Source organism: Pseudorca crassidens, chromosome X (genome assembly GCF_039906515.1).
Source record: "Pseudorca crassidens isolate mPseCra1 chromosome X, mPseCra1.hap1, whole genome shotgun sequence".
NCBI classification, from domain to species: Eukaryota; Metazoa; Chordata; class Mammalia; order Artiodactyla; family Delphinidae; genus Pseudorca; species Pseudorca crassidens.
The window spans coordinates 31,400,502-31,426,029 of NC_090317.1; the positions used below are offsets into that span (position 1 = coordinate 31,400,502).

The 25,528-nt window shown below is 44.0% G+C and overlaps 1 long non-coding RNA gene across 5 annotated transcripts in view; it reads left to right on the plus strand.

Annotated features, from left to right (window-relative positions):
* Positions 1–4,213: 4,213 nt before the first annotated feature.
* Positions 4,214–25,528, plus strand: part of LOC137216388 (uncharacterized) — a 354,717-nt gene continuing 333,402 nt past the window's right edge. The window contains exon 1 of one of the 5 annotated variants that reach the window (XR_010939753.1): positions 4,214–4,402. This is a non-coding gene — a long non-coding RNA (uncharacterized lncRNA). The remainder of the gene's footprint in view (positions 4,403–25,528) is intronic. The other 4 variants (XR_010939755.1, XR_010939754.1, XR_010939756.1 and 1 more) reach the window with 4 other exon arrangements.

Here is a 25,528-nt window from a genome sequence, read left to right on the forward strand (position 1 = left end):
ATTTATTTATTTTTGGTCTCGCCATGTGGCTTGTGGGATCTTAGTTCCCCGACCAAGGATCGAACCCATGCCCCCCTGCAGTGGACGTGCAGTCTTAACCACTGGCCCTCCAGAGAAGACTCTCCCTTGTATTCTTGCGTACTCCATCCAGCCTATAGCATTTATCCTCTGCAAATGCCCTGTAGTTTCTCAGAGCCTTTAGGATTTTGTCATTTCCTTATCCTTCCTTTTTGTTTCCAAGCATCAAAATTCAATGTTCTCAATATTCTGTAATAACCTAAATGGGAAAAGAAACCTGAAAAAGAATAGATACATGTATATGTATAACTGAATCACTTTGCTGTACACCTGAAATTAACACAACATTGTTAATCAACTATAACTCTAATATAAAAGAAAAATTAAAAAAAAATTCAATGTTCTGAGGACCCAATTGAAATGCCATTTTCTCCCCTAAAGCTTTTTGCTATCTCCCTTGGGGACATCTGTTTGGTGAGGATATTACGAAAGGAACTCAAGCATTACGTGTTGGTTGAGTGAGATGATGTCTCAGATCCCTTCTAATTCTACTCACTTTTCTAAGCAGTGCTTGTGGGATGAAAAGTGAGGCATGAACACTCCTGTTTTGATAGATCCTATCCTGTCGCCCACCTCCTGTTTTTCCTCCCTCCTCCTACCCTGAGTTCCTACTTTCTTTGTTCATCCTGGCAGAGTACCTTGTTTCCACCAAAGAGGCAGTGAAGCTGGGGACTTAGATTGGAGGAGACAGGATGTGATTCAACATTGCTCTGAGAAAAAATGATGCCAGTCTGTTGGCCTGGCGCACTGTCACAAAACAAGTTTTAATCACTGGCACTGCTTTCTTCTCTATATTCATCCAGTATTGTGTGTCACTCTTCAACCACTGTTCTTGCTCTCCTTACTCCTTCGTGTACACATCTTCCTCTCTAGACTTTAAGCTCTTTGAGGGCAGAGACCTTTTCTTGTTAATCATTTTGTCCCCCACAATGTCTCTGGGTGTTCAGTCAATGCCTGATGACTTGAATTGACAGTGGATGAGGAAGGAGATTTGGAGGGCTTTTTCCCCTATTACAAGGCAGGAGGTACAAAGTCTATCCTCTGTGACACCAGACTTTGTGATGTTTCCCTCTGTGGCTGGGCGATAACCAGTCTCTTACTGCAGCTCTTGGATTTGGGCAGCAATTCCACTGAGTCCCTAGGAGACAGAGCAATTTCAGGAAGAATGAGTTGTTTGGTTTCCATTCCAAGCAGGGAAAACAAACAGCAGTATAGCATCGTCCAGCCATGACCCTTTCACTAGGAATCCTACAGCCATATGACACACCATGTCAACATAATCCACTGAGCATGGATGGGGTGCAGCCCCCGTGGTAACGACATCCGAGAGGACTGCCACCCTGACCGTCTGGAGAAGGGGAGCTTGTGGAGCCTGCTTCAGTAGCCCAGCTCTGCAGGGCAGTCTGGGAGTAGCTGGAAGGGTAGCCACACAAACTCTGACGAGCAATGGCAGCCTCTATGAGGAAACTCTGGAGGCCAAGTTCATCAGCTAACATAGGTGTTTTCATTTCCCCTATAGCTCTGATCACAGGTGCCCGGTCTCTTTCTCCCTTTTTTTATCCCTCTCTCTTTCTCTCTCTGGATTCTGGAGGGTAAGAGACAGGCCGAAGAGAACAAGAACACGTATATTCGAATCTAAGAACTCTCTTATATGTATATATAAAACCCTCAGAGGCTGAACAAACGCCAATTTGAAGTACTGAATTTTTTTCTTTATTGAAGTATAGTTGATTTACAGTATTGTGTTCGTTTCAGGGAAAGAGCAAAGCGATTGAAGTACTGAATTTTTAAATTGCGTCGAAACCCACGCACAGAGGTAATAATAAAAACGCTCAGATTAAGATATTGACTCATACCATCAGCACATAATAGAGACTGAGTATTGTGGTTTAGACTAGAAGTAGGGAGAAATGACTTGGCTGTAGTATAATCAGTGGTGTTGAGTGAAGGAAAGAATGGGAAAAAGATAGTCAGCCTGGGAGCCGAGATGGGCCAGGGCCAGAGGGACTCAGACTCAGATTCTGGGAGGTGTACACATTCCAGGCGTCAAGGAGGTCTTTCTTCTCAATTGGCCAGCATGTATTCTGAGCTCTGAGTTCATGTACATCCTGCCATCTTCTAACGATGAAGTAGTCTGTGGTCCCTTAATATCAGGAAGAGGTTTGGACAGTACACACACACACACACACACACACACACACACTGAGCATGGATGGGTTGCAACCCCTGTGGTAACGATTGGTCTCTGTAAAGGAATACCACCTAAATGGATACTGGGGTGTTCTGGTTTCCATAGCAGTCTCTTGCGAATTTGGTAGCACCAGTGAGTCTTCCGGAGTCTGACCCACCTGGAAATACACACAAGATTGAGTGTCTGGACATGCAAGGCTAAGCAACAGGCTCTGACCGATGGTGTTTGCTAAAGGCTTCCCCAAAAGCCTTTGGCTGGCTGGTTTGTCCTCTTGCCCCTTTGACACTCCTCCATGTCAATGCCACCAGTCTCGAATCACAGCCAGGGAACTGATGAGCCTTGCACCACCTGATGGCATCCGGTAGCATCCCCAGATTCCAGAAAATGTCTCCTGAGTGCGCTCCTCCCCCATAGCCATTGCAGTTGGGGGTGTTCATCTTGTTTGCCCATTTCCTCTTGCATTTTGCAAATGCCTGAGCTGTGTTTGTGTCTTTTCCTACCTTCAGTTCGGAGCAATCTGTTCAATTCGAAGAGCCAGCAGCTTCCCCAATGTGCAAGGAAACAGGGTCTGAGTAACCAGAGACTTGGTTTTTCTCCTGCTGCCAATATCTCCGGGAGGGTAAAGTGTTGGTAGAAATCCGTTCATTTTAATCCAGTGTGTTTTGTGCTGCTAAACTGTCATTGTCTTCTCTTGATCCCTCTCATGTATTGTTACAATAAGAAAAACACTACTTTGTGTTCACATTCTGCATCTTTTAAATTTTTTTCTACAGTTCTTATTACAATAAGCAATCAGTTTTTCTTTAATTATGCCTTTTGAAAACGCTGCATTATCTAATGTAATTCGTATTATCTATTGAGTTGACGGTTATACCTGAATGGACCCATTGAGAGCATTTCTGTGAAAATCAGTGGGGAAACAAAGGTTTTCTATTGAGATACTTGATGTTATGTGTTGAATTGTGTCCTCTAAGAATTCATATGTTGAAGTCCTCACCCCTCAGTACCTCAGGATGGGGCCTGATTTGGAAATAGGGTCATTGCCAATGTAACTAGTTAAGATGAGGTCATACTCCAAAAGCGTGGCCCCAATTCAATATGACTGGTGTCCTTATGAGAAGGGGAAATCTGGAGACAGGCACAAACAGGGAGAACACTTGAAGATGATCAGGGTTCCGTTTTCTGCAAACCAAGGGACACCAAAGATTGCCAGCAAACCACCAGGAGCTAGGAGAGAGGCCTGGAACAGATGTTCTCCCTCAGCTCTCAGAGGGAACCAACCCTGCTGACACCTTGATCTCAGACTTCTAGCCCCTAGGATTGAGACAAGAAATTTCTCTTGTGCAAGCCACCCAGTTTGTGGTCCTTCCTTACGGCAGCCCTAGCAAACTAATCTACTTGATCTCCTGAACGTTCCAGCTAAGCATGTACTCTGGAGAGCGAGAAACACATGGGTTGTGAATTCAAAATGTGTCATACATTTTGGAAGAATACTGAGAGTCTGAAGGTTACCGGAGAGCCAGCTCCAGGCAGCCACCTCCATGGGCTGCCTGAGAAAGTAGAGATGGGGAGGGGGGCTTGGAGCCCCCCCAAATACTCAGATGACCCTACACAGGTTCTTTGGTATATTGATAAAGTCATGGGTGCTCACTTCTCCCCTCATTCCCAAGAAGGTGGTGTGGAGGGCGTGTGTCTAGGTGGGGTGTGTGTGTTTGGCAGTGTCTGGTTGATAAATGGGCTGAAGAGCTTGGCCTGCCCAGCTCTGTAGACTGGAGGTGAGTCGACCTTCCAATGTGGGCCCGAAGCGTAACTCGCCAGGCTCTCAGCTGTATCGAATGAGTCTGCTTGAGAAAGGCCCACACAGATGAATTCAATTTGTGAATGTTTGGCCTCGGCCCTGGGAGGGCCCTTCCGGGTGCTTCAGGATAAAACAATTCAGCAGAGCTCTGGGGAGGCGTGGTGAGACCTACCCAGGAGTCAGCGGTTCTGCCCAGGACTTCCTCTCGGGCCTGTATGTGAGGGCAAGCCCTTGGCCCTCTCTCCTTGGCTCTCCTGCCTCCACACCCTGAGCTCCTGCCCTGAGGTGGCACCCTGATCCCAGGCGTCTGATATCCTGCCCGTTGCTTTCTAGCCGTGAGTATCCGTGACAGCAGTTGCCGAAAAAGGAAACAAGCACCAGATTCTTAGGTCAGCCTAGCGTTTCCGGAGGCCAGCCAGGGAGGGCATGCCCGGTGTTCTCAGCCTGCTGGCCTGGAGCCAGAAAATCAGTGCTGCTCCAGTTGGAAAGACTTTCTAGCGACTTAGAAACTGTATCTGGCTTGTGTGCTTTTAAGCGGCTTATTTTTCCAAAGCCTATTCTTGGCGTATTGGTCAAGATTCAGTGGGTGTGTGTTTTAAGTGGGATATCCACCTTTCCTAAACCACGACTGGGTTAGGTGGTCTAATCACAGGTTTTGGGGGGAGAAATTTATGTAGGTGGAAAGCCTTACAAAGGTATAAAAATGAAGTCACGTGGAGTTGAATTTGACAAATCACCTTTTGTAAAGAAAAGCTATATGAGATGATATGAAGTGAGGACAGACCAGAAAAATTCACCATAGATAGTACTGAGCGTCAGTTATGTACCAGGCTTTGTTCTTGTTCCTTGAAATGTATGGGGTAGAAAATTAACACCAACATCCCTCCCAGCGTGGAACTTACATTCCAGAATCGGGGCCGTGTTATCATCAAACTTTCAAAGGTCCTTTCCTGAGATGTTGCTAAAAGGTAAGGTCTTTTTGCGCGTTGGCCTTTTAGTGAATAAACTTTGCTAAAGTAAATCAGCTGTTACGACAGTATTTGTTTATCTATCCCACGTGGGAAATGTTGGAAAAGCCATCTGGCCGTGGCTCTGACTGGCACTTGGCTGGGGAATATAGAATTGAATTTTAGTCCTTGGGTGACTTTATCTCATGCTCTGGGCACACCTCTGTTGGGACCCAGTAATTAAAGAAAAGAGCAGTGCACTCTGGTTGTCTGGATGTACACTTTATAGGGTTTCAGTACCTGAGTCCTTTCAACTGATGTAGGCATTGTGTGGAGTTATAGCCTTTGAAGTGGTCAGTGCTTCCGCCACATCACAAAGTCCAGCCCTGTGTGCTGTGCAACTTCCTGTATGTGGCTGTCGTTATGTACCTTTAAACAATTTTTGCGTGTGTACCTTTTATGTATCCTTCGTATGCAAAACCAGTGCCTGATACGTGACAGGTTTTTAAATACTCATGGAATGAATGAATGAGCAAATGGATGCCTGGATGATAGTTTGGCTTGTTAGCAAGGGGAATGTTAGTTCTTCTTGCACTTGTGGGATAAAGTGACTTTAAATTAAAGGTGTGGGCCACGAGGAACAACGGGTCCCTGGGCTTTGAGGTTATACTTCTCCCACGGGGCAGTTGTTCCGCCATGAAGGAGTAGCCAGAGTTGATTGACCAACTCAAGACCTTGAGTCAGTTTCTAAGTCTCATAGGGTTCCACAGCTGTTTCTCTAATTCTCAGATTTTGGTGCCTATGAGAAGCACCTGGAGGCCTTGTTCAACAGATCGTTTGGCCCTACCCTCAGAGTTTGGACTCATTACATCTGGGGTGGGGCCCAAGAACCGGCATCTCTAAGAAGTTACCAGGTAGTGCTAACAATGCTGCTGGCCTGCGGACCACCTTTTGTGAACCTCTAATCCATAAGCAGCGCTGATATGATGGACAGTGGAGTGGTTCAGCACGTGTGCTCTGACCAGTAGTGAGATCCCAGTTCTACCATTTACCGGGTAGCCCAGGACATATTTCTTCACGTTTCTGTAAGTTGGAATATTATTACTGCCCACTTCCTAGGACTGTTGTGCAGACCAGATAATGCGCATAGAGAGCTTAGCATAGCACTTGGAACTGATTAAATGCTGAATCAATGTTAAGTACTCTGATCACTGCTTTGTATTGCAATAGCTTGGTACATAGTAGACGCTCAATTAAATGGATGATGAAGCAGGTGTTAGTTGGGGTCCTAGAAAAGGAGAATTTTGAGTTAAAAAATTCAAACTTTTGACCTTTTAATATTCAATTTAAGTTGGAGGCAGATGCCTAGATGTGGCTTCAGGTGAAATGTTGGTGGTAGAACAGCACAAATCATTTGCTGGTATTTTTCTGACCCCAAATATGTCTTGACCAGGCATTCAGTGGATTAGAATCTGCAAGAGAACCAAAGGCTGAGGGTTGGTGGGGATGTTACAGTTGGTCTGTGAGACCCTCAAACCTGGTGTCAGATGTCCTTAGTTTAACATCACATGTGATCCAGAGACCAGTGGGCAAGCCAGATCCAGTGTTTAGAATATGTCTGTGGTTCTGTTTATGTATTTTTTAAAAACAGTATGGCACTTGTTTTTTTTTTAAAATTTTATTTATTTATTTATTTTAGTTTTGGCTGTGTTGGGTCTTCGTTTCTGTGCGAGGGCTTTCTCTAGTTGCGGCAAGCGGGGGCCACTCTTCATCGCAGTGCGCGGGCCTCTCACTGTCGCGGCCTCTCGTTGCAGAGCACAAGCTCCAGACGCGCAGGCTCAGTAATCGTGGCTCACGGGCCTAGTTGCTCCGCGGCATGTGGGACCTTCCCAGACCAGGGCTCAAACCCGTGTCCCCTGCATCGGCAGGCAGAGTCTCAACTACTGCGCCACCAGGGAAGCCCTGTGGTTCTGTTTAAAATCCACACTCAGCAGAAAGACTCAATGGGTTTGTTTGAAATGGGAAATTTCTTTCTGTTTTGTGTGCGCACATACTCAATATTTTCCAAAGTATGGTCCACAGACCATTTGCATCCACGTGGGGTGCTTGGCGAAAATGGAGATTCCAGAGCTAGACCTAATGAATTAGAATCCCTAGGAGTGGGAGCAGAAAGTCTTCATTCTAAACAGCATCCCACTATTCTGGGAAACACCACCACAAAAGCCTATCCATCCTAGGGACTTCCCTGGTGGTCCAGTGGTTAAGACTGCGCTCCCAATACAGGGGGCCCTGGTCAGGGAGCTAGAGCCCATGTGCAGCCACTAAAGACCCAGCGCAGCCAAATAAATAAATGCTAAAATAGACGATCCATCCTATATGACAGCAAGGATGGTTGACAGTATAAAGTTCATTCCAAGGCCACACATATTTTGGAATTTGTCTCCTGCACCCTGTCGCAACACTCGGCCTCTGTACATTAGAGACCAGCAGTCCAACATGATTTACTAATAATTATCACTGTAGTTGTTGTGGCATGTGCAGAGCTGGATGCCCTGAGTATATATAAAATTGGAGAAGGTGAGTCCTGATTTCAGGTGACTCCATCATGCTGAACTGGCTCACCCAAGAGCCTTGCTCCCGTGCGTCCTTTTACAAAATGTAAAAAATGCTCCTGGAGTCTATTCTCAGGGTTCAAACAAACCGCCCTGTTCCACTCTAGATCTCTTTGATTTCAAAGTCCATAGCCAGTAATCCCAGACGTACTTCATTAATTGGAAGAGGCAGAAATTAATAGGTAGAATTCAAATAAGTCAGGACGAGTGCCCAACCGATGGAAGGTCACCCATGCCAGGGAGCAGTTAAGATTGTGTGCTGGGTGTCTGCACAAGGCTCTTCAGTGTTTGCCAGTTCCGTAGGGCTGAGAGCTTCTCTTCACTCTGCTCATCTCTGGCTTGGCCTGGCCAAGTGACTCTGGTTTCTATTTTCGGCCTTACTCTGCCATCTCCTGTTTCTGATTGTGACCTGGCAACCTATGCTCATCCAGAATCCTATACTGCATCTGTCACCTTTCTGCCATCTCTGCTTATCCACAAAGGATAAGTGACCTCAGGAACCATATAAAGAAAGAGCCAGCATTATCTCTCTGTGCCTCGTAGGCCTGTACATTTGCACGCCCATCACACCCACTGGCACAGTGTGATAACTTGTTGAAATACAAGCATTGGTTACCCATGTGTTTCACCACTTAGTACAGCTCTTGGAAGAATAAACAGTAATATCTGCACCATGAGGAAAAATCAGCAAATCCTTTAATGAGGATATAGATGATGATATCATCTATAACGTTATAGAGGATCACAAGTAAAAACGTAGGGCACGATGTGTGATGTCAGAACACTGAAATTTTGCCCGAGTCTTAGTTCCCCCTTGTGAAGGGGAATAAAGAAAGCAGATGTTCATTGAGCACCTGCAATCTGCAACTTACACAGGTTTCAAGAGGCCCAGATGGGATCTGAACTGAGGTCTAGCTGATGTGATGCTACTTCGGGGAAATTCAAATATGTTCATTTTCTCATGGCCACAAATGGCCTTCTCCAAGGAAGAACCTCTTGAACAGTTTTCTAGGGCAACAGCAATACACGTGGAACCTCGTCTGATAAAGGTGTTTGGCCTTGATTATGGACGTGAGTTGTGTTTCTTCTTTAATTCTGATGATCTGTGTTTATATACTTTTGTTTTTATTACATAATTTTTGCCCACCAGTTTCTAAAACAAGCAAACTTTGGCTCTGATTAAAGAGAACAACAGCAAATCAATCTCGTGTGATTTGTACTGTAAATGTTTGAATTACACTTCTTCCGTATCTCTCTTGCTTTATGCTGTCTGTTGATACGAAGTCCTGTTGGCCTGTGCCGACGTGCTGGTCTAGAAGGCATCGCCTTGGTGGGAGGTACAGTGCGATTCTGCCTAATGGGAAAGGGAGGCTCGAATAAAGGTTCTGCAGAGAGATGGCAGCTCTGATGAGGTTCAATGCCTCCTTCTGAGTGAGTGGAACTCTGACCCGAATATGCAGATCTTAATTAGGAGAGACTAACTTCTAAAAGGAATCAGTTAAAATGGAGAATTAACTGAGGGAATCCTTTATTATGTGAGTGCATTTAACACTTAGGGAAGCTTTCTGTCTGGCACTGAGGGGCAGAGCAGTTTGAGATGAGCTTGGGAAGAAAATACGGCAACTTCAAACAGAGCAAGAAGATTCCTGAGCTTTAAAGGCTGAATTTTAACTGAAAATAAGTTTCTGTGGTTCAGTTAAGCCAATAAAACCTTAACGGGGATAAAAATAAATCAGATTGCAAACACTTGAAAGTTGTGAGTTTTTTAAAAAGCCCATTTATTGAGGGACCTCCCCCCCGCCCCCCCCAGCCGTGACTCTCAACATACATACATATTCTGCTAATGTTCACACCACCACCAGAGTATATTCTTAGCCCCATTTTACATATGGGGAAACTGAGACTCAGGAAGGTGCAGTGACTTGTCTGATATACAGATAACAAGTAGCAGGTTTGAATCCAGCTTCGCCTAACTCTTCTCACCTGTCTTCGTTGGCTCAGGTTGCCATAACCAAATACCACAGACTGGGTGGCTTAACCAACAAATTATTCTTCTCAGTTCTGGAGGCTAGAAGCCCAAGATCAAGGGGGTCGGCAGGGTTGGTTTCTCCTGAGGCTTCTCTCCTTGGCCACCTTCTCATTGTGACGCCACATGGTCCTCTTCTAAAGACACCAGTCAGACTGAAGTAGAGTTTGCCCTTAGGACTTTTTATTTTAGTTACCTCTTTAAAGGCCGCATCTGCAATTACAGTCACATTGCAGGTTAGGGCTTCAGCATATGAATTTGGGGGATGGTGGACACAATTCAGTCTATAACACTACCCTACATCTCCCTTGGATGCAGTCTCTGGGGATCTGAGATGGGAGTTGAAATAAAACAAGATAATGTGTGGCCCACTCTGATTATACAGTTGGGTATAACTGTAAGGACTATCTTTTTTTTTTTTTTTGCGATACGCGGGCCTCTCACTGTTGTGGCCTCTCCTGTTGCGGAGCGCAGGCTCCGGACGCGCAAGCTCAGCGGCCATGGCTCACGGGCCCAGCCGCTCCGCGGCATGTGGGATCTTCCCTGACCGGGGCACGAACCCGTGTCCCCTGCATCGGCAGGCGGACTCTCAACCATTGTGCCACCAGGGAAGCCCTGTAAGGACTATCTTTACCCTGGTGAAATTGTAAGAATTCTTAAACACATTGAATGGAAAACCAAGCAGCTTCGAACATAACTGACTTTATAAAACCTGTCGGAAGTCTGTCAAGAGGGTGACAGGGAAAGGAGCAGTTCAACAGACTGACGGTGCCTGGCAGGGCTGAAGTTTGAAAAATTGATCTTTGAGATGTTGGTTATAAGTCAATGCAAAAATCATTAACAGATAAAAGATTTTCTGTTTTTGGATTTGTTCTAATGCATATTTCTGAACTCCAGTTTCATTTACTAATTTCTTAGGTTATAGTTTCTGCTTATCAATAAATAGTTTAGCTTTTTATTTAGTCTGTGACTTAAAATCTCTTTTATACTGATTCCTTGGCAGTTAGTTCAATTCCAGTTGGCAAATACAGTTGGTTCCTTCCAGCACCTGTAGTGAAAGCTCAGGGCTGAGGCAAAATTCCTGTGCAAGACTTTCAAAGCCTACGTAAGAATGATCTCAAATCTTAAACAACAGTAGCAGAACTTGAATGACCATGCAATTGCAGTCCCCGTGCTTGGGGTCTGGCTCACTTTTGGGGTCCCACTACTGGCAAGCTGTTTTAGGACCTCATTTCCCTCACCCTGGGGACAGAATATAAAGGCCCACCACCTGTGTGTGCCACATTTGTTCCTTTCTCCAAACTGCTGGGCTTGTTACTCTGTCAGAGGAGGAAATGAGGTTTGTCTGACATCATATTCTGCACTGTCAGGTTGATAGATGTCCCTGTGTGTCTCAAAATCTTTGTCAATTGATTATTTTCCTTTTTTTTCCCCCCAGGATTTTTCTGGGTATGAAAGTTAACAAGTCTCTAATTTCTGACCATTGTTTCTCCCATTTTAAATGCTGCTTTCTGGTCACCCTCATTGTCAGGCTTCTCACAGTTTTCCATGAGCAGGATTCATATGCAGCAAAAAACTAGAAGTCGGCCAAGCTGATTTTGACCCTTGCCCACTTCCCACTCCTCTCTCTCCTGGAGGAACTCTTCCTTACTTCCACCAGGAATTTAGACTCTGCTCCCACCCCCATGATGGGCTTATATTCTTGCCTGGAAAGCAACTAAAGTTGCTTCCCACCCACCTCCAGGTTTAAGGTATTATCATTCCATAGTTTTTACCATTTTAATAGAGACTTTTAAAACTCTTCAAAGACCTAGGGACGGAGTCTCAATTGGTGGAATTTCACAGAACAGTACACACAAGTAGGTTGGGAGCTTCTTTTTATCTCGGCACCGCTCCACTCAGAGGCAGTCTCTTACTCCAGCAGTTTTCAATGGGGAAAAAAGGAATCTGTAGTGATGGTAGCCTCGGTTCCCAGGTGTTTAGAATCTTCTCTCGATCCAGGAATCTGTTCCAGAAAAAGTGCTTCACCTAGCTCCTGATTCAATGAAAGGGCTAAGGTTTTTGAAAGATGCGAAACTATTTGAGCTCACTTTGCTAAGAATTAATTGTTCAAGGTCTTCAATGAAAATGTGAGCAACCTTTTAAAAAGAGAGGTTGAAAATGTCATGGTAAAGGGGCAGGGCTGTGAGGACTGTGCAGTTAAGTATGTGTTAGGTAAGCCTGGCTGCAAAACTACTGGGGTCATAAAATACTGGAATGTCAGACTTAGAAGGGACCTTGGAGATTCTCTAGCTTATTTATCTAATGGGAGGCAATGTGAAATAGTGGGGGAAAAAAAAGAAACACGTGCTTTGGAGTCAGAGGGACCTGGGTTGTTTGAATCTCACTCTTAGCGAGTGACCTTGAAGAAAGGAAGGCCTCTGGGGGGCCTAGGTTCCACTTTTGCAAAATGAGTATGATAATGTCTTCTAATGAAAGTAGCTGTGAGGTTTGGAGATCATGCATATTCAAAGTACCGGGAATAATGCTTGGCCCATTGGAGGTGTTTAACAAATGATAGCGGCCATTATTATCATCATTAGGTTACAGATGAGGAACTGGAAAAGCAGAGGCTAAATGACTTACTCCAATAATTGAGCATTTTATTTAAGAACCGGGACTAGAGCCCAGGTTTCCCTTGTCTCTGACTCCATCAACTGTCATGTCGGCTGAAATAAAAACACACAATATGAGAGCTGTGAGTTTCAGTTTTACTGGGGGACTTACTGAGGACTTTAACTCGAGAGACAGCCTCTCAGAAAGCTCTGAGGAACTGCTCCGAAGAGGTAGGGGGGAGAAGTCAGCATATATGTGATTTTGGTGAAAGGTACATATAATTAAGCACTCATCTCAGTAGAAGGTTGTGCTAGTCATCAGGGACAGATATCTTAGTTAATGGTTTTAGTGCTTTTCTAAGTCTGGGAAGATGCAAGAATCATGGTTTATAAAATTTTCTCCTGAAAATATCTATCTGAAGGCCTTGTTCTGCCACTTTTCCCAGAGCACTGAGTGTCTCGTTCCTGGTCTCCACCCTGAAGGTCAGTCACTGCAGTGGCTAATGACTTAATTCTTATAGAACAGGGTGGCAAGCGACATTCTTTAGTTGGCAGTCACATGTAGTACATGCCCTTTATAAGAAAATGCCAAATTGGGGTAAGAATTAAAAACTCAATCTAGTGAGCTGAGTGCCTGGGGTAACTATTATTGCTCTTTGTACTCTAAAAAAGGTTTGCTCAGGAGAAGGCTGCCAGTCTAACAGAAGTCTCCTGGAGGTCACCTCCCAGAAGGAATGACAGATGCTGAGTGGCTGTGGGGTTTGTTCTAAGGAAAGAGCCATTAGTATTTTTATGTAGTGACACAGTCGCCATTTTCAGTTGAATAATTTGGAGTTCATTGATTCTGAATGTCTTTGATATCGCCTGTCTGTAAGTATTCACTCCATTTGATGCAAAAAGGAAATTGAGGTCTACAGAGGTGAGGGACTTGCCCAGGGTAACAAAGCTGGTAAGCGGCAGAATCGTGATAAGGACCAAGGTCTCCTGACTCAGTTCAGAGCACTTTCTAGCCCACAATCATTCCCCAGATTAAAAAACCCTTTTATTTTCTTGGTGTTGTACATTCTATGGGTTTGGACAAATATTAAATGACATATATCCATCACTATAATGTCATATAGAGTATTTTCACTGTCCTAAAAATCCTCTGTGCTCTACCTATTCATCTCCTTCCACCCCACGCCCTCAATGGCAACTACTGATCTTTTTATTGTCTCCACAGTTTTGCCTTTTCCAGGAGGTTACATAGCTGGAATGAAGTCGTCTTTTCAGATTGGCTTCTTTCACTTAGTAACATGCATTTAAGGTTCCTCCATGTCTTTTCATGGCTTGATAGCTCATTTCTTTTTAGTGCTGAATAATATTCCATTGTCTGGATGTACCACAGTTTATTTGCCCATCCACCTATTGACGGACATTTCAGTTGCTTCCAAGTTTAGACAGTTATGAATAATGCTGCTACAAACATCCATGTGCAGGTTTCTGTATGGACAGGTTATCAACTCCTTTGGGTAAATACCAAGGAACATGACTGCTGGATCATACAGCAAGAGCATGTTTAGTTTTGTAAGTAACCGCCAAGCCACCTTGCGAAGTGGCTGTACCATTTTGCGTTCCCACCAGCAATGAATGAGAGTTCCTGTTGCTCCACATCCTCGTCAGCATTTTCTGTTATCAGTGTTCTGGATTCCGGCCATTCTAATAGATGACCCTTTTATTTTTTTCTTGCCCTTTTAGATGTCAAAGTTTTGAATAATAACTAATTAGGGATCTAATGGTCCCTTAGGACTATTTGAGACAATGTTACCCAGATATCTTTATTACTGGCAAGTGGTACCATCAACTTGATTTTTTAAAAACTGATTCTGCAGGGTTTTGAATATAGTTGGTTGAAGACCCAGGTTCCTTCCTCTATATCCCACTCTGGCTCTCCAGAAGATTTAAGTCCCTACTTTGGTCTCCCTGGTCTGACTCTTGGTCTAGCTGTAGACATATTTTAGCCCACAAGAAGGTTTAGCCTTCACCTAACCATTAAGGTCCTGGAATTGGCCCCCTCTGGCAGGACATTGAAGCTCATCAAGGCCCTTTTCCCCATCTGTCTGGTTTTCCTTTGTGCTCATTTCCTGAGCAACCCTATGCTCGTTCCCTGGGACCTGGATCCTCTGCTTCCTACTTATAGTGTTGGGAACTTCCTGGCGATTTCTAGAACTTCCTTTTTTCAGGATATGGTAACTAATCCTCTTATGCTCCTGCTAAGAGTTTTAGAGCCTGTCCGAGGAGCTTGATGGTATCCCAGGGCCGGGGTGGCAACTGCAGACCTGTGCTGAGGGCTGTAATAGAAAACATATATTTCACTGTAGCAACCAAAGTCTTGCTGTAACCAAAAGATTAACTGGGAGAGGTGCTGCCATCATATAGCCTGCAGAATCTTTCGGAATAGCTTTACAAATGATTTCACTCTTGTTTGGTGGCAGTCCGGTCAAAAATACCACTAATAGCACTTGTGGAGGTGAGCAAGTGCTGACGATATTTTATAATCTGACTCTTAGAAGTAGTGAATCTTTGAGTTACAATTACACATCATTAATATGACAAAAAGGGGCATTGTTAAACCTCTTGGTATCTTTTCTTCCCCGTAGCTGGAGGTGAGGGCTACCTGGGAGGGTCTCTGTGACTGGCCTCAGCTTGACTGTGTGACCTTGGGCTGGAAGCGGTAGAGATGGGAGGGAGGAGAAATAAAGAAGGGTCTCCTGGAATTTCTTAGTCCCATCTATATGCAAATCACTTAACATTATGCACATTATTTCTCTGAAATTCAATTAGACTCCCAAGAGTAAACAATTTCCACTCCCACCACTATACTTTCTGCCTCCTGACCAAGTTTTCTTATTTGTCAAAGGAAGAGAGCTATTGTTCTGTATGTCCTACTAGGGAACAGGAATGGGAGAAACAGCAGATAGTCCCTCACTGAGGCAAAACCAGTTCTGGTCAAACACGTTGGGAGGCGCTGCTGGATGTAGCTAGGGAAACTTGAACAAAGCCTGACAGGAACTCCTGAGGTACAAAAACTCACACTGAGCTGTAGCCCACCAGGCAGACATAACACTTGCCATACTGCTTTTTCTGGACTCCATTCTCTTCATGGTTTCATGGGGCCTGCATTTCAGGTATGAGGACTATTGACTACAAACACTTTCTGGACCAAAGGTCCATAGCTCTCTTCTTCACACACGCACACACACACTGACTCATTCAACAAATATTTGAGTGCTTAGTTTGCCAGGCACTTTATTTGGCACTGAGGGAGGATACAAAGATGTGGCAGGTGCTGAAAAGAAATGTATAGTTTTTATGAGAATATAGGACACAGGGACCAAATGTGGGATGGGAGGGCGTGGCTGAGTTATGGAAGGCTTCTCTAGGACCTGTGTGATAAATGAGAGCTAGCCAGTTGAGTAGGGGTGAAACATGTTCCTGTAGAAGAAAGGCATGGGTAAAGGCTCTGAGGATAAAGGAGTGTAACTGTTTTGTCATGAGTGGAAAGGAGAATGGGGTAATATTAGGTAGAGAGGTTGGGTTGGGGCTGGGACCAGATCACACGCAAGGTCTTATAGACCAGAGTAAGTATTTGCCTTCACTGACTCATTCTCCCCATTCTTCAGGCATGTCTCCCTTATTGTCCAGGCTTTGAGGTTCTTCTACCTTTTATATTAGCTCCCTAGTCCCCAGACTTCAGTAAGAGGAGACTACCGGTATCCCAGGGCCAAAGGTGGCTGTGTAGGTGGTGAGCACAGGATATGTCCACTTTGTCAAGGAGGAACCATTTAGGGCTGGTTCTTTCAGGACAGGCAAACCAAAGAACTCTGTGTACCATGGAAAGTATCCTTATAGACTGTTACTTGCTGTCAAGAAATAGTATATGTAAATCATTTCTGCAAAGCGGGCCTAACTGTGCAAGTCAATGAGGGAGTCATAAAAAAGGAGGGAGTCATAAAATTTCTGGGTTATTTAGTCATAAATATGCCTTATTTTGTCTTGTATCCTCATCGCTGCTATCTAGTACATATTAGCCACTTACTAAGTACCTGCTGAATGAATGAATGGATAACACCGATAATCTTATATGGGTAGAAGCCTGTGAGGACAGTTACCATAAGTCCACAAACTGGTTCCTTGGGCCATTGTGAGAGAACTGGGCTGACTGGAGGGTTGTTGATATGAACCAGTAATGTTTTTCCTAAAACAAGCAGTGTGGGGTTAGGACCCATCTGAGAACCCTCAACACCAGATTTCATGGACTCAAGGCCTCCTGGAATGTGGTATCTCAGAGATTCCAGATTAAGGTATCATATGTCATCCAGATCAGCTATATATCCATAACGATCTCACTGGAACAGTTACAAAATAATGTGTGTGGGTGTGGGATTGCGGGGGAGAGTGTGCACTTTCTGAAGGAAAATGTATTCAGGTGCTACTAAGAAAAACGTTATGTGTTAGAGCCATCAAATATTGCTTCTGGATGACTCGAAGATGCTTCATTTTTAAAGATAGAAGAGGAAAGTAGGGGTCAGAAAAGGAAAATACTAAACAACGGTCGTTCTCCTGGGCAGTAGAGTGTCGTAAAGTCTTTTTACTCAACATTTCACTAGGTGCTAAGTGCTAACCCCAGTGAGTCATTCTGAGTCATACTATGCCAGCAGTCATTTATTTGTCCAGAGACGGATTGGAGATTAGTCTAAACTTGTTGGGAGAGGACAGAGGAGGAGGAGTGCCAGCTTCTGAACTCGGCTTCAACTTACTGGCAAACAGACTTCCAGACGCTGGGCTGGTCTTTTTCAGAAACTCTGTACAAAGGATCTTCCTGGACCTCTTGAGAAGTTACCGTACTTACTGGACAAGGGCAAGATGATATGTTCAGGAAAGAAGAAATTCGGAGTGATGGAGGCAGGGTTGACCTTGTATGGATGGAACGGGGGCTTCTTTTGTTGTTTGCTTTTGAGGATTCTACCCATAAACAGGACTGCCTTTCACCAGCCTGCAGCCGGGGCCTTCTATTCCCGAAGCCAACCAAGTAACTGAAAGTCAAGTCACTGAGCATCAATTCACCAAAAACTATTTTGCTCAATGATTAATTGGCCAAGTCGCCAATTGGCTGTCTTTTGAAGTTTTATTATGCTTCCCTGCAGCCAGTACAGGGTGGGGGAGAGGTGTGCGGAGGGAGCAATGGGGAGATTCTGCCCCTTTGAGATAGTAGCACATTCTTCCTTCCTCTGAAATTGTTTAATTATAGATTCACTAAAGATGTGTTTCAATTAAGTACTTAAGTTTTTTATTAGTCAAAAGAGACTAGGCTAGGGCTTCCCTGGTGGCGCAGTGGTTGAGAGTCCGCCTGCCGATGCAGGGAACACAGGTTCGTGCCCCGGTCCGGGAAGATCCCACGTGCCGCGGAGCGGCTGGGCCCGTGAGCCATGGCCGCTGAGCCTGCGCGTCCGGAGCCTGTGCTCCGCAACGGGAGAGGCCACAACAGTGAGAGGCCCGTGTACCGCAAAAAAAAAAAAAAAGAGACTAGGCTATATTGAGGTAACTGATTAACCTCAAAACCTCAGTGACCTAAAATAACAAAGGTTTATTTCCCATGTATGGTTGGTACGACTGCAAGCTGGGGTTTGTGAGAAAGCTCAGATACTCAGGGATCCAAGCTGATGGAGGAGGTATTCAGGCTGATGGAACACATGCCAGGGAAAGAGAAGAGACTGGAGAATCACTAAGGACTTCTGAGTGTTTCAGGCTGGAAGTGATACATGTAATTTTCCTGCACATTTCATTAGCCAGAACTCATCCCATGTTCCTATTTAACTGCAGAATGGCTAGGTCGCTTTTACGGAAAGGAGAACAGGAATTGGTGACCAGTAAGAATATCTACACAGGAAGGACTTACTACATTTGGAGGCTTTCTTTCAGAGGCTTTTCTTCCCCCTAAAATTTCAGGTCTGCTGAGATGCTGCGGCTGGAATTGGGTGATGGGGGAGGGTTGGCAGGAGAGGCTGTGTCCTATGGCAGAGGTTTACGTGTCCTGTTCTGCCCGAGGAGGTACAGCAAGACGTGCTAATGGTGACCTTAGCAGCCCCCCTAACAGGCACACACACACACGCGTGTGCACACACACACGTACATACACTTGCACCTGCTCTGTGGGGCAGCCAGGAGACCAGACAGACAGAGGGGTAGCTCTGAGTTCCAACTGGAACTAGCAGACTTTGCTGAATTGCTTATTTGGTGAAATGAATTTTAGAGAATTGGCTTTGGGTGATTTGATATCTGGTGAATTAACTGAAAGCCTGAAATTGTTGATGAGCTCTTTTTGTGTTTCTTCATTTCATTTCTAAATTAAAAAAAATTGTTTAATTCTAGTTTGTTCAGCTTCATTGAGGTATAATTGACACATACAATTGTAATATATTTAAAGTGTACAACATGATTTTGATACATGTATACGTGGTGAAAGGTTTCCCACCACCAAGTTAATTGTGCATTTTTAAATTATAGCATGAATTTAACATGAGAAAGGATGTATAATTTTATTAGCCAGGTGATAATAGGCTTTAGTTTGGAAAGGATAGAGAGAGGGCATCCAGTATTAGGAATATTCTGGCTCTGGTTGAGGGGGGAGGGGGAGGGGAGAGAGTAGGGGTTGGGTACTGTTACTAGAAGGAAGGTGCAGTTTTGTGGATGGCTCTTCCTTGATCCAAGGCCTGGTCTCTGGGTGCTAAGTTTGAAAGTCTAAGGAACTGAGCTTCTCTTTCAGTCACTTGTTTGTAGCTTCTAATATAAAGCGGTATTCCCGAAGACATATTTTCTGTTTCATGTTGGTTTACAGTAAGTTAATAGTTCCTTTTTATGTTAGCTGAAAGTACTTTTTTATAGCAAAAGATTTTTAAGACAATTTCATATTATTACGACAATTTTATATTATTACAATAGTGAGGATTGCTATACAATAGTGAGGATTGCTGTACATGTTAAGGCATATAACATGATATGCATTTACATAGTGAAATGATTACTACAGTCAAGCTAATTAACATATCCTTTCACATAGTTACCACTTGTTTTTTTTTCTTGTGGTGGTGGTGCTCTTAGTAAATTTCTAGTATTCAGTACAGTATTATTAACTATAGTCACTGTGCTGTATGTTGGATCTCTAGATTTATTCATCCTACTTAACTATACCTTTGTACCCTTTGATCAACATCTCCCCGTTTCCCTCACCTCCCCACCTCTGATAACCACTGTTCTACTCTCTGCTTCTATATATTCAACTTTTTCCAGATTCTACATATAAGTGAGATCATGCAGTTTTTTAATTTGTGTCTGGCTTATTTCACTTAGCATAATGTCCTCCAGGTTTATCCATATTGTTGCAAATGACGGGATATCCTTTTCAAAGGCTGAATACCATCTATCCAACTCATAATTTCTTTATCCACTCATCCATTAACAGATACTTAGGTTATTTTCATATCTTAGCTATTGTGAGTAATGCTGTAGTGAACATGGGAGTGCAGATACCTCTTCAAGGTACTGATTCGATTTTCTTTGGGTATATTCCCAGAGGAGGGATTGTTGGATCATATGGTAATTTTAACTTTTTGAGAAACCTCCTTGCTGTTTTCCATAGTAGTTGTACCAAGTTAAATTCCCATCAACCGTGTACAAGGATTCCCTTTTCTCTACAATCGTGGCATTTTAAAGAATTAGAAACTAATTCTTTTTTGTGTGTGTGTGGTACACAGGCCTCTCACTGTTGTGGCCTCTCCCGTTGTGGAGCACAGGCTCCGGATGCGCAGGCTCAGCGGCCATGGCTCACGGGCCCAGCCGCTCCGCGGCATGTGGCATGTGGGATCTTCCCGGACTGGGGAGCATCGGCAGGCGGACTCTCAACCACTGTGCCACCAGGGAAGCCCAACAGTAATTCTTAAATTTGTGTGGAGGGACTTCCCTGGTGGTGCAGTGGTTAAGAATCCACCTGCCAATGCAGGGGACACGGGTTCGAGCCCTGGTCCTGGAAGATCCCACTTGCTGCAGAGCAACTAAGCCTGTGCACCACAACTACTGAGCCTGCGCTCTAGAGCCCACGAGCCACTACGGCTGAGCCTGTGTGCCACAACTACTGAAGCCCGTGTGCCTAGAGCCCATGCTCCACAATAAGAGAAGCCACTGCAATGAGAAGCCTGTGCATCGCAACGAAGGGTAGCCCCAGCTCGCTACAACTAGAGAAACAAAGACCCAATGTTGCACAGCAACGAAGACCCAACGTGGCCAAAAAAAAAAAAAAAAAAATTAAAATTAATAGAAAGAAATAAAATTTGTGTGGAATCACAAAAGATTCCAAATAGCCAGAGAAATCTTAAGAAGAACAAAGTTGGATCACTTCCTGATCTCAAACTATATTACAAATCTATAATAAAACTGTATGGTACTAGCATAAAATAGACACATGGACCATTGGAACAGAATTGAAAGCCCAGAAATAAACCCACACATATATGGTCAACTAATTTTCTACAAGGGCACCAACAATACACAATGGGGAACCGTTAGTCTCTTCAATTAATGATGTTGGGAAAACTGGATATCCACATGCAAAATAGTGAAAGTGGACGTTTATCTCACACCATATGCAAAAACCAACTGAAATAGCTTAAAGACTTGAATGTAAGACCTGAAGCCATAAACCTCCTAGAAGAAAACATAGGGGAAACCCTCCTTGACACTGGCCTTGGCAATGGTTTTTTGGATAGGACACAAAAAGGAAAGCAACAGAAGCAAAAATAAACAAGTGGGACTACATCAAACAAAAAAGCTTCTGCACAGCAAGAGAAACCATCAACAAAATGAAAAGACAACCCATGTATTGAGAGAAAATATTTGCAACCCATATATCTGACAAGGGGTTAATATCCAAACAATATAAGAAACTTGTACAACTCCAAAGCAGAAAAGCAAAGAACCCAGTGACAGATTGGGCAAAGGACATGAATAGATATTTTTCCAAAGAAGATATATACAAATGGTCAACATGTATATGAAAAAGTGCTCAACATCACTAATTGGGAAATGCCAATCAAAACCACAATGAGATATCACTTCACATCTGTTAGGATGGTTGTTAGCTGGAAATACTTTTGCTCGACAGTATATTTAGAAGAGACCTTCCTTTATAGTAACTTGTCCAATGTTTTATACAAATAATTAAATGGAGTTGTATGTTTGAATCTTCTTCTCAGTTGTATCTCAAAATCCATTTTCTAGGCTAAACCCTATGAAATCGCTGATAAACTGTTTTTGAGAGAACAGTTTGAGCCCTTATTCTTCTGTCTTGCTGCTGGTCCATCCATAGCTTTGTATAATGGAAAGATCAGTGGATTGGGAGTCAGGAGACCTTGTTCTAGTCTGAGATCTGGCAAAATTAAGCTGTGTGATTTTAGGCAAGTCGATTAACTTCTCTGACAAATGGGAGGGGCGCATACTTTCCTACCTGTCATATATCCTTCATTCTTTCAACAGTTACTCATTGAATACCTTCTGACCATCAGGCACTGTGCTAGGGACTGGGGACGTGGTGAATAAGACCGGTGTGGCCCCTGCCCTCCTTAACCGTAGAGTCTTGGAGTTGATCACTGGGACATTTGCACTCTCCTTTTCAGCAAGTATTCCAAATAACTCTGACATTTTCACTAATTTAGGCTAGTCTGGTAAACGTTCTTTCCAGTGGACTAAATCAGGTTAAGATGGACACACTGGCAGAGCACTGACCTTGACATCAGCCAGTTGATAGGATCAAGCCTCAGCTATATCCACTTTGCCTGAAAGCAGCAGCTCTTTTGCCATCCTCTCCAGCTTCACTGTAGCCTGTACTGCGTCCGTCACAATCACATAGGGATCTGGACTTGGCAGTAGGGCTTTCTTTAAAATATCCACCTACATGCAAAGTGCCAGGGAGTCTCTTTGCACTGGCGTGCCACGGGAGTTGCCCAAGGAAGGATAAGCTTGACCGCACAGTGGAGCCCAGCCACAGGGAGGATGCTTGTTTTATTTAAAATTAAATTTTGCTTAATTTAGAAAGTATTACCTACAACACAGACTTCAAATGGTACAAACAGGTATGCAATGAAAATTGCTTCTCCTTTGAACTCCCACCCCCCAGCTTCCTTGATTCTGTCCTGAGAAGCAACAGCTGTTAGCAGTAATTTTGTGTCTCCTTCCAGAGACAGTCTATGACTATAGGAAGGTGCTTATTTTAAATCAACTTTAATGTTTATTCATACGTTTACAACTATTGAGCAGAAAACTCCAAGCAGTTGGTCTACCTACCAGTTGACCTTGGAGCCTTGTTTGCTCTCCCACTTCTCTGTTTCCTAGGTTGTTCCCCGTTGTGCACATTTCCTGGAATCCTAGTGGGAGGAAGGTGCTTCCCTAAGATCGAAGATGACAGCAGTTACTCATCAGGAAAAGATTATAGATTCCTAATATACAGTAAATATATACCAATATCATTCTCAACCTAGTCTACTCTGGGGAGCGCTTAAAGGAAAACTGCAATTATTTCTAGGTGCCCTTAATTTCTGAGGCTGGGGGTAGACACCATAAGGATTTCATGAGGATTCTCTCTGCCTTGGGAGGGTGCACAATAGGAGAGGCTGCCTTACCTCGAGGGGAGACAGATCGGTGTCACCTCTGTCTCCCTGGAAGTCAGGAGAAAGCCAGAAGTAGAGTGAAGATGTGGTCCGTTAATTACTTCATAATTTATTCTCATGCTTTAAAAAAGGATCTGAAGCATCTGTAACTCTGTAGTGTGAAGTGAGCTTATTTTTTGAGTAGCCTGGGGTCTTTGGTTTGCACCAGTAACCCTGGAAGAGTTTTAATATCCGCTGAGATCTCCTAGAGACCACTTTGGACCCCTGTTCCTATGGCTGAGGATCCAGCCACCTTCTAAAGATCCAGCCCTACCCTAGAATTTGGGACCAACATTTTCTTTTATGCATTTTAGGAGACTTAGATTAGCAGCTTGGAGACTCGGCCTCACCAACCTGGTTGCTAACCTTTGTCTGACTTTGTGCCAGAGACGCCGCTTGTGACTAGATGCCTTCCTCACACTCCAGTCTCTGTGGGCTCCTGTCATGTGTCCCCAGTTTTTCTAGGATTGCGATTCCTTGCCTTCCCTCCCAACTCCCCATTCCAGCCTTCTAAAGGATTCATTCATTCGTTCATTCAAAAGGGTTTATTATTATTTTTCTAATTATTGTATTTCCCATGGGTCAGATACTGTGCCAGAGGCTGCCTGCTCCTGATGGGAGCTTATCTCTCTAACAAGGGCCACAGAGAAAGTAAACATGTAATTATAATACTATAATATTATAAGCCCATGTTATATGAGAGAGGGAGCAGAGGATGTTATGCATTGGAGCACATAGTAGGGTCAGCTAGTCCAGAGGGGCAGGGACTTTATAGAGGCAGATGATGGTTAATCTGAGGTTTGAAAGATGAGGATGGAAGTTAACCAGGCAGAACAAGTCAGAAGAGAGTGGAAGAGGTGTCTTGAACTTCTTAGGTGCTCTGCTTCCCAAGTTGAACCTGCCCGGTCCTGATTATCTTGGTGGCTGCTACTCACCATAATGTTGTGTTGTGTCCCCTGCTGCCAAGTCATCCACTTGGCCCACAGCTTGATACCCTGATGATAAGGTCCACTCATGAGGACTTTTCCGAAGTACGTGCCCTGTGGGTCTCTCTGATCTCTCGGCCTTAGCCAACCCCACTTCGACTCTACAGTGCTGGTCGGGACAGCATGGCATAGATATATCTTGTGCTCCTGGACAAAGGGGCATGTTGAACTCCTGAGAAATTGGACTCATAAAGGTCATTTAAAGGTGTGGTAAGCAAGGCAATCTTCAGAGGTGTCAAATTGGTGGTGGTGCGGGGAGTTCTTATAGTTGCTGCCTACACCAGAGCCAGAGAGAAAGGGATACTTCCAGCTGAAGATGGATATGAGATGGATGCAATGGCAGAAGTCATGGACTTAGGCCTAGGGAATTGGGTTGGCAAGGTTCTGGAAAGGAGCGTGGCAAATGCCAGCAGATGCTAGCAGGTATGGATCAAAATGGTCAAGAAAGTGAAAGGAAGGAGCTGGATTAGTGGCCAAGGCAGGAGCGTGGGCAGAAATTAAGTCCAAATTCCTTTCTGGAAATAGCAGCCCACCTTGAAATGTTTTGTATCATAAACTAGAACAGACAGATGATGAACAGGCAGCCAAGTAGTCGGGAAGTCGAGGTAGGTTGTTACCTGGGAAACGAAGTGAAGTAAAGGGCTCAGTTAGGGAGTTGTGCTGGCCATGCTTTTGGAGTTTCTTTTTACAGAGTTAACTCAGGGTTTCCCAGATAAGGTTAGGGGCTTGGGAGGAGAGAGTGCCACTGTCAGGCATTAATGTCACCCTTGTTCCTTCTCGTTGAGCCTCCAAATGAAGGTGGACTTGCTCATAATGAAGTTGTCTGAGTCCCTCCCTGGAAGCGTCAGTTTGTGAAACATTCAGCCTAATCCTTTTCCTGTGCACAGGCTGACATTAAGACGTCTAAGGACAGGGATTACAAAACAGTAATTCCCAAAATTCTGGTTGATGCTATCTGTGATCACATCTTCACCAATCTCTACAAATATTGAAAAATGAAACCAACCCCTAGTGAGTTCTCTTTCTTTTTGAGTGGGGAGAGTGAGTTCAGCCACCTAGATATAATATAGTCCAAGTATATTCATTATGTTTTGACTTTGAAATATTACATGTGTATTTAATAAAACATAAGTATAGTTTAATATAAAAATATTTGGACTTCCCTGGTGGTCCAGTGGCTGGCACTCCACGCTTTCACTGCCGCGGCCTGGGTTCGATCCCTGGTTGGGGAACTAGGATCCTGCAAGCCGCACGGCACAGCCAAAATAATAATAATAATAAATAAAATAAAAATATTACCCTAGATAAAGAAGTAGAATGTTGCCGGGCCTTAAGACTCCCCAATAGTACCTTCGTATCTACCCTCTGTTCCAGAGGAAACCACTATACTGACTTGTGATAATCATTCCTTGCTTTCCTTTATCGTTATAGCAATGGGGTATGTTTTCCTAAATAAGTACATTGTTTAGTTTGGCTGGTTTTTTTTAAGCTTTGTATGAATGGAATCGTACTCCATATATTCTTCTTTGACGTGTGTCTTTTTTATTGAACTATAGTTGA